Raw genomic sequence first — 9,601 nt, forward strand, 5'->3', positions numbered from 1 at the left:
ACCCCAGCAGCCACGGGAAGCCCAAGCTGCCAGCACTAGAACTACCTCTTGGTGGCTTCAAGCAGCAGAGTCTTTGGGTGGTTTGTCACCCAGAAGCGCTGCCCACTCCAGGAAGCGCCTGATCTCTTCACAATAGAAAGGCAGTAATTGAGGGTTTGAATGACATGTCACAGGTATGCCTTGGAGGTCTCTTGGAATGAGCAGGTCTTTCATGTGAAATGACTGCTCAGTGAAGACACTGAGTGATTGAACTCAGGCCCCGTGGGAAAAGTCAGAGCCACCATGGACTCAGGAGATGCTTCGCAGACGTGCTTCCATTTCACTGTCTCCACAAACCTCTGCAGAAAGCATTGCACCCCTATTTGCATGAAAAGAAATGGAAGCGTGAGGAGAGGGCAGCTGGCTTGTCTAAGGTCACACAGAGGGTGACCAGGACTCCCAGGGGGCCTGGGAGGCAGTGGCTTTCTGTTTTCTTTCCCTGTCCTTATGCTAACACAGCTCTCCCTGGCCTGGGAAGGCTGACAGAGCCTTCCCTCCAGGAGCTGCATTCAGTACAAAAGGCATTTCCCCCTTGACACCAGGACGATATTTCTCATGAAGTGAACTTTTTAGGCAAAAGAGAGAAGATTTTGTCCGCATTTGAAAATTGTTGAATTTCTCCCAACCACAATGAAAGCACATTTTTTCCGCATATCTTTCTTTTTCTTTAGCCCTCCCACTCCCACCCCTGCCCCAGTGAGGTAATGTCAAAACACGGTTCATTGGATTCTCTCTGGCAGGCAAAGTCAGAAAGAGTCTCTGAGACTCTCAGAGACCCCTGGAGACATCTGCTCGTGGAGAACAATTTCTGCTGCAGGTGCCAGCTTCGATTCTGGGCTTTGAAAAGATGCCCTGCTGACCATCTAAGGCATCACAGTCAATCAATAAGGGCTGACGGGAAGCCTACCCTGTGCCAATACCATCCTGGGCACAAGAACGGAATGAGCCGGCACTTACTGTACCCTTCACATCATGACCCCTGGTGATCCTCAGAAACACAGTGATAGATCCTCACTACCACGGACCCTCAGAAACACGACGGCATTGTTACTACCATTTTGCTAAAAGTTGCGGATTGACTTGTACACCTGACCCCCCTCCGCTCCCAAATATTTTTGTAATTCCTAATCTCCATGCCTATGTTTATAATCCCACTTGGGAACGTGCTGTCTTTGTTATGCTAATGAGACAAGATTCCTGTAGGGCGTGTCTTAAATCAGCCTCATTTCAGCTATAACCAGAAAGAAGAAAACCCCAAACAAACACCTAGGTCATTGCCATCAAGACACTTGTGACTCACGGCAACCCTATAGAATGGAATAGAACCGCCTCTGTGGGTTTCCAAGGATGGGACTCTTCACAGGAGTAGGAAGCTTCATCTTTCTCCCATGGAGCAGCTGACCCTGTGGTTAGCAGCCCATGTGTAATCTACCATGCTTCCAGGGCTCCACACCCAATAGTCGGCCCCACAAAGAGAGGGTGAAGAAGCCCGTGGGCAGAGAACGGGGGAGGGGGCAAGGGATCCATACCAAGCCACACAGAGATCTCTCAGGAGCCAGGAGGCAGATGACCAGACAAAGGACTTTCCTCTGAAACCAATGGCACAGCGGGAAAACCATCCCCTGGAGCCAGCACTTTGATTACGGGTGGGCAGCCCTGGTGGCATAGTGGTTACACCTTGGGCTGGGATCCACAAGGTCAGCAGTTCGAAGGCCCAGGCACTTCACAGGAGAAGGGTCAGGCTTTCTACTTCCATAAAGAGTTTGAGTCTCAGAAACTCACTAAGGCAGCTCTACCCTGCCCTATAGGGCCTCTGTGAGTCGGCATCCACTCGACGGCAGCGATGCTTGACCCTCCTAGCCCGTGAGAACAGAACCTGCTGTGTCTTCAAACCGCCCACGTGCTGTTTCTGCTACAGCGCCGTGAGAGGACTAAGATGGAGGGTATCATTTTCACTGACCAAAAGCCAAGCGGGGATTTTAACACAAGTCAGAGGGACTCTGGTCACCCCTTTGTATCACTTTGTACCCGCAGGTACATCTATGGTGATGTTAAAAGTTTGTAAAAGGAGAGCTAACTGAGCTGATCTGAGAAGGATCTGCATCCAAGGTCAGTCCTTGGCTGGCGTTTAGGAAATTGCCTGGAGAGCCAGCAGTTCCCTACGCGGATGGAAATTTGTCTTCCTGTGGGTGGTGGGTGGACTGTACAAGCACTATGGTTTCTACAGCACCCCCGCACTCCCTCCAGGATAGCGCAGGGTGTCGGTGACCAAACTCATGAGTCTAAGCTGGCCCAGAGCCTCTCATGAGTGTCCTTGCTGGAAATTTGGCTCAGACGTTCATGCTCACAGAAAAGTTTAGGGCCTCTTTCCCCATGAGCCAGGACCCCAAGAGGATCCTCCCATGGGGATATATCTCAGCCCAGCATGGGACTGTATGCTGAGTCCTGTGAGTGAAGCCTACCAGGGAGTCATCAAGGTGGCCTTGGGGACCCTGATATTGTCACCTTCTGTATCCCAGGCACTGACCAACCCTGCCTTCAGCCAACCCTTGAAAGGGAATGAATCCAGCTCCAGTGAGATTCGGGACCTGAATGTGCTCCATTCTCCACTTCCACCAGGAGTGACCAACCCAAAAGGCACCCTATCCCCGACCCCTGCACGTACCCCCTCAGGGACACGCTAGTATCCAGGCACAATGTCCAGCCTCCTCAAGATCTCTGTCATCCATCTATCCTTGTGAATGTCCTGCTCTCATTTTCCATTGTATGGTCACCTGCTGTGGTCCATACACTTCCTTCTTCCCAGAACAGGCCAGTCAGCTGCCACTTGGCTTTAAGACATAACTAAGGTCACAGCCATTTAGTCAATTCAGGACATCTCCCTGCTTCCTCTCTCCTTCTCTTATCTTCTGTCTTATTATTCCCTGTCCTATGAGCACTGATCCCCCTCCCTTCCCCAAGGGCCAATCATTCTTCTGTGCATGAAAGTCTGGACCAGAAACTGAGAGAGAAACAGCGGTGTCCTTCATGGGGCTAACAGCCTTGTTTCTCTCCAGGAAAACCATGTCACCCTTCCTATATCTTCTCAGTGAGGATTTGTGATCTCTCCGACCTCCCTCCAGAGTCAGCGAAAACTTCATGCGTGCTGCCTGTGTCTGCAGATTGCATGTAGGAAGTGTACGCAGATTCTAAAGGACCCCTAGCATGTGACAGCTCACCAAAAGACTAGTGGTTCCCAGTCCCCAGTTGCTCCAGGACAGGAAGAGGTGGCATTCTGCTTCTGTAAAGTTTGCAGCCCTGGGAACCCATACGGGACACCTCTCCCCCATCCTACACAGTCCCTATGAGTCCAAATCAACTCAGCGGCCAGGGTTTATGGGTGACACATGTAATATAAAAAAGACAGGGAAGTATCTATCTTAACAGCTTCCCATACAACATGGAGAGAGAGGTTCTAGAATGAGCCTCCCCTGATGAAATGGGACACCAGCACTACTACCCTGGAGGCCACTAGTCCAGCCTGAGGGTCCCTCCTGCCCAGTCCATCTGGACCAGAACCACTCCTGTTCACCCATTTGGAGTCCCCTCCTCATCTGCCAAAGAGCTCCGGTGGTTCAGTGGGTTGCACAATGGGCTGCTAAACACAGGCTCAGCAGTTCACGTCTACGGGCCACTCCACAGGAGAAAGATGAGGCTGTCGGCTCTGATCAAGATTTTGAGTCTTAGAAACCCCAGAGAGTAATTATACTCTGTCTTCTAGGGTGGCTGTGAGTTGCAATGTGTTTGATGACAGTGGTGGGTTGTGTTTACCTGTCTGTCTCCCCACCTTAAGGACACGGTCTCATGCCTCTCTGTGTGCCCTGTCTCTGAACACAGAGCTGGGCACAGTGTAAACCTGCCATGGACTTCTATGCTAATTCACACACAAAGGAAGCGCTCGGAACATTATTACAATGGCAGGGAGCTCAACTCCTAGACTTGAGGGAATGGATGCTTCTCTTCTCAGGGGTGCCCTCTGGTCTTCCTTGGCTGGGTCAACTAACGTTTCAGGTCTAGAGCCTCTACTGGGACAGTCCATGTCTCAGATACTCCTGAAACCAGTCCAGACTGCACTGTGTGACCCGCCAAAGGTGACCCGCCAGGCTGTGTGCCGGGCTCCGAGCTGAGGGCCTTGGTGCTCACAGGCAGTGATGCCACATTCCACAGAAGGCACGGCCTGGATGCAGATGCAGTGAGCACTTTGCCCAAGGTCACAGAGCAAGTGGCAGAACTGGGGCCAGAATCCAAGGACAGGCTTTTAAATTTGACACTAAACCAATCCACAAAGGACACGTAAATAAGTCCTGTGTCAATATTCATTCAAAGGAGGTCTGAACCCCAGTGAGTGCTATCTTTCCTCCATTTCTCCATCAACGGGCACTTTCACATCCGGGAAAGGAGGCCGCACATTCTAGTCTCAGGTAGATGGAAGCACTTGGAGGCCAGGTATCACACGTCCCTGCTTCTCAGCTCAGGATGACCCAGCTGGTCCGAATTAAAGCTGGACCTCAGAGTAGCCCCACGGACTCCCCCATTCCATGGCAGCCCCTACTCCTTCTCCTTCAGTCAGGGCTTAGTATAATTACGACCAGCAAATGACCCCGCTGATGCTCTGCAATCACTCACGGAGGCAAGACTGAAGCTAGTCTCCTTCGCCCGCCCCCTCCTACCAGGTACACTGCATGGAGAACAGGGTGAGAACCGCCTTCTCCCCATTGCCTTCGCTCTGCCCCTTCAGTAGCAGGCTCCATGGGTATTTTAATAGAAGGTGGATTTTCCTTCTGCACTTATTTATATTTAGCTTGAGCATCTTGTTAATTACAGAGCAGTTACGGGAGAATTAGGGACACTATATATAAATTTGCCATTTATGCAAATTGCTAAGTGAGAACAAAGAAAAATTAGCTTAATTAGTATAATTGCTAAAGAAGCGGGAGGCGAGGCATGTACCGCTCTCATCAGAGAAGAGGCAAAGGAAGTCTCAAGGAATCCGTGACCCAATCACAGCAAACCCAAGGACTTTGACCTTGCATGACGCGGAGACCTTGCTGAGAGGCAGGGATGATGTGAAGCCACACACAGGAGGAGATGAGAGCAGGCCGAACAGAAGCCCCACAGTTGCTTAGGAAATGGATTCCAACTCTTGTAGTTGGAACATTGTTGATGTGTGTGTGAGTGTGGGCATCTACAGTGGAGCTGGGGAGAGATAGCAATAAAGGATGCTCCATGTATGATTTCTTCAATAAGCACCTATTCAACACCTACAAGGACTTGGGGCCACCATCCCTCTGGCAGTATGTCATGCTGTACAGCAGCTTACATGAAGCATGCCACGAGGAGTTCCAATACCAGCAGTCACCCATGGGGGACAGGTTTCACCAGAGCTGGCAGACTATGACACACTAGGAAGTAGACCTGCTGATCGACTTCTGAAAACCAGCCAAGGAAAGCCCTCTGGATCACACAACAGAGCATTGCCAGCTTTGGAGGGATTAGTAAAATCAAAATTAAAGAGAGAAAGAGAAAAGAGAGAGGTCACAGCTTTAAAAGCCTTCCAGACTCTTTACCCATCAGACTAAACACTGATCTGAGGGGTTCTCGAAGGAGAAAACATACAATTGAAACTGACTTTGAGGTCCAAATACAGGACTGTACATATATAAATATATTTATATATGATGATGGGGAAATTGATCTATGTGCATATATTTATAGGTATTTATAGTTTTAAGGTAGCAGAAGGACATTGGGCCTCCACTCAAGTACTCCCTCAATGCAAGAATTCTTTGTTCTATTAAACTGGCATTCCATGATGCTCACCTTCTCGACATGATTGCTGAAGACAAATGGGTGCATAATCAAATGTGGTGAAGAAAGCTGATGGTGCCCGGCTATCAAAAGATAGAGCATCTGGGGTCTTAAAGGCTTGAAGATAAACAAGTGGCCATCTATCTCAGAAATAACAAAGCCCACATGAAAGAAGCACACCAACCTGTGTGATCATGAGGTAACAATGGGATCAGGTATCAGGCATCAAAAAGCAAAATATCATATCATAGTGAATGAGGGAAAGTGTGGAGTGGAGACTCAAAACCCATCTGTAGGCAACTGGACATCCCTTTATAGAAGGGTCATGGGGAGGAGATGAGCCAGTCAGGGTGCAGTAGAGCAACGATGAAACATATAACTTTCCTCTAGTTATTTAATGCTTCCTCATCCCACTATAATGATCCCTATTCTACTTTACAAATCCTGCTTGACCAGAGGATGTATGCGGGTACAGTTAAGAACTGGAAACACAGGGAATCCAGGAGAGATAAACCCCTCAGGACCAATTATGAGAGTAGCCATACAGGAGGGGAAGAGAAGGTGGGAGGGGGGGGAGAAAGGGGAACTGAGCACAATGATCTACATATGCCCCCCTCCCTAGGGAACAGACAACAGAAAAGTGGGTGAAGGGAGATGTTGGACAGTGTAAGACATGAAAAAATAATAATTTATAAATTATAAAGGGTTCCTGAGGAAGGGAAAAAAGGAAGGAGGGAGGGGTTGGGAAATGAGGAGCTGATACCAAGGACTCAAGTGGAAAGAAAATGTTTTGAGAATGATGATGGCAACAAATGTACAAATGTGCTTGACACAATGGATGGATCTATGGATGGATTGTGATCAGAACTGTATAAGCCCCCAATGAAATGATTTTTTAAAAGAAAAGAAACTGACTTCGGTTGTGACACAAGAGCAGCCCATTTCAAACAACAACAAAGACCATTGTCAGCCTTCCTTGCTTGGGCACATTAGCCAGGAGGGATCCACAATCACCACAGCAGGACATCAGGCTTAGTGGCGGGTCCAGGAGGGTATGGGAGACCCCCAAGAGAGAGGAGTGAGCACAGAGGCCACTGCCATGGACTCCCAAATACTAGCCATCATGGGAGTGTTGCAGGACCCAGGACCTGTCCATTCTGTTGCCCATGAGACCCCCTGAGTCACTGTCCACTCTATGGTAGGGATCTATCTCTATCTGGCTATCAAAGTGCTGCAGACTATCAGGGGCAGGGACCTATCTTCTGCCCAGGGTCATCTGGATATTTATAACGTCAATTGGGAGGACCCTACTGGTTATATGTTTAATTAGCTCACACCTAGTTTAATTATCTCATGTCTAATATGATGGCTAAAGACCCCTGCGAGTGCAGAGGTGAAGCATTGTGTTCAATTCCTAGCCAATGTTCTTCAAGCTCAGCTGCCAGTGGAGGGTCCCATGTGGCTATGGCACTGAGCAGGTTTCATCCATGCTGCCAGACTAAGACAGACTAGTAAGAAAGACTTTGTGATTTACTTCAGAAAATCAACCCATGAAAACCCTAAGCACAAGAATGGGGCAGGACTGGGCAGCCATGAGTTGAGGACCAACTTGACAACAATTGACAAGAACAGGTTTATAAGGCTGACCTTTGAGGAATAAGCTGCAAAATCAATGCAAACTGAGGTGTCCTCAAAGACCAAAGCCATTCTGCTATGGAAAAAGCTCACGATAAGAAGCACTGGACACATTTCTGGCTCCTGGCTGCTGAGGTGCTCATTACAGAACCAAAGTGGGACACAAATTACTCCAGGACATTTGGGAAGAGTCTTCAAGTGAGACTACATCGGGCGAATTTTCAAAGAGCGCATTGAAAAGTCAATTGCTGTGTCCTGCAGGTAAAGCCAAGTAGGTTTGAACCACCAACTTAGATGAATAGCTGAGTTATGAACCTTTTCTGCAGCCTCAAGGATGCTAAATTAGGAGGAAGTGTGGCTGGAGGATCGGCTCAGGGGGAGGCAAATGATGCAGAGGAAGCATGACTCCAGGCATCCCGAGAAGTAGCTGTACAGGAAGTGTAATTGCAGGGGTTGCTCAGGAATAGGAAGAGAGGATGCAGAGACTTAGACCAAAAACCCAGCCAAGTGCTGATGAGGAGCTGGTCTAGAGGACTAGCAGTGAGAGAAGGCCAGAGTCAGAGGTCAAGGACGAGAGAGGTCAAGAAGTTGAAATTGATAGGTTTTCCCAGGTGGTGTGATGCAGGCAGAGGAAAGACAAGTATCCCTGCGATGTTTATAGCCGAGATTCCCAAGAAGAGGTAGATCTCAAATGTCTTGGGCTCTGTTCATATACATTTCATTTCTGTTTGCTTTATTTCAACTAGTGCAGACATATTCCCTCTTATCGACAGTGGAATGTGGACGACGAAGGAAAGATTAAATGATGATGTAGAATTGGAACCAAGAATAAAAGGATGAACTGGGTCTTACAGCCACTCGGTTACAAATTCATTTCAGCAAGAAATATTTATCCAACACAAATTGTGTGCCAGCCACGGTATGGGGGTAAATAAAGTATATGTAAAACTAAAATCCAGCAGCTTCTGGATAGTAGGCGAGCAGGAAGCAGGAGGACATCCCCGACAACGAGAAACATCCTTGACAAACGTGTTCTAGGTCTGTGGTCCCTGTTCCCAGGATTGGAGTGAGCATCCATACACACAAAGACCTTGTGAGTACCACTGTACAAACTCTGCAGGGAAAGCTAACATCTAATTAGATGTGTGCTTGGTTATGAGGTTTGAACTAAGCACGGTGATTTCTTGCAGTTATCAGGCCCTGTCTCCACGGTGGTGTCAACCCTCTTTATTCAGCTTGGTGCTCGCAGGTGATGTTCCAGGTCCATGCCAACAGCTAATAACATGCCCAGACAGCCTGCCGATGAGTAAACACCGCATCTATTTTCAACCTATTTGCCATGGAAGATCATCACTTAATTTCAGGAGTAACCTATGAGCTTGGCTTCAAAAATAAATACCATTCAGAAACAGTCCTCTAATAAATATAAACAAGTCACCGTGGGATTTGAAGTTGATGATCAATAGACACCCAGTGAGCTCTCAATGAACAAACCCTCTGATCGCCAGAGCCACACCAGTTCTTTCTGCTTCAGCCATGGCTGATGAAACAAAACTGGAATAGACCTGAATGGATAAAATATGGGCAGGTAAGGACAATAACCAATTTGAGAATTGTAGGTCAACACATAGCTTGAATCAGAATCTCCCTCTTAGATACCAAGGGCAGTGTGCACACTAGACAACAAACAAACCTCTTCACTGGCACAGCTGGAAACAAGGGTACTTGGATCAAAGATGGCTCACCACAGTCCTGGTAACAATCCAATCTCACACATCAAACCCCTAGAACAGGGGTCCTCAAACTTTTTAAACAGGGGGCCAGTTCACTGTTGGGGCAAAAACACCCAGTAGCCTGAATAAATATTCTCGGCGGGTTGTATGTGGCCCGCGGGCCGTAGTTTGAGGACCCCTGTCCTAGAAGGTGCTTAATATACCTCTTCTGAGTCTCCTGCTTCAGGATTTCAACCTATAATTTTTCCTGTTCTGGCTGTGGTTCAATTTTACCAAAATTTTAAAAAATACAAATTATTTGCTTTGTCCACAGCGATTGAAAGGAGAAAAACTGGTTTGAGGTCCTG

This window comes from Tenrec ecaudatus, chromosome 5 (assembly GCF_050624435.1).
Source record: "Tenrec ecaudatus isolate mTenEca1 chromosome 5, mTenEca1.hap1, whole genome shotgun sequence".
NCBI lineage: Eukaryota > Metazoa > Chordata > Mammalia > Afrosoricida > Tenrecidae > Tenrec > Tenrec ecaudatus.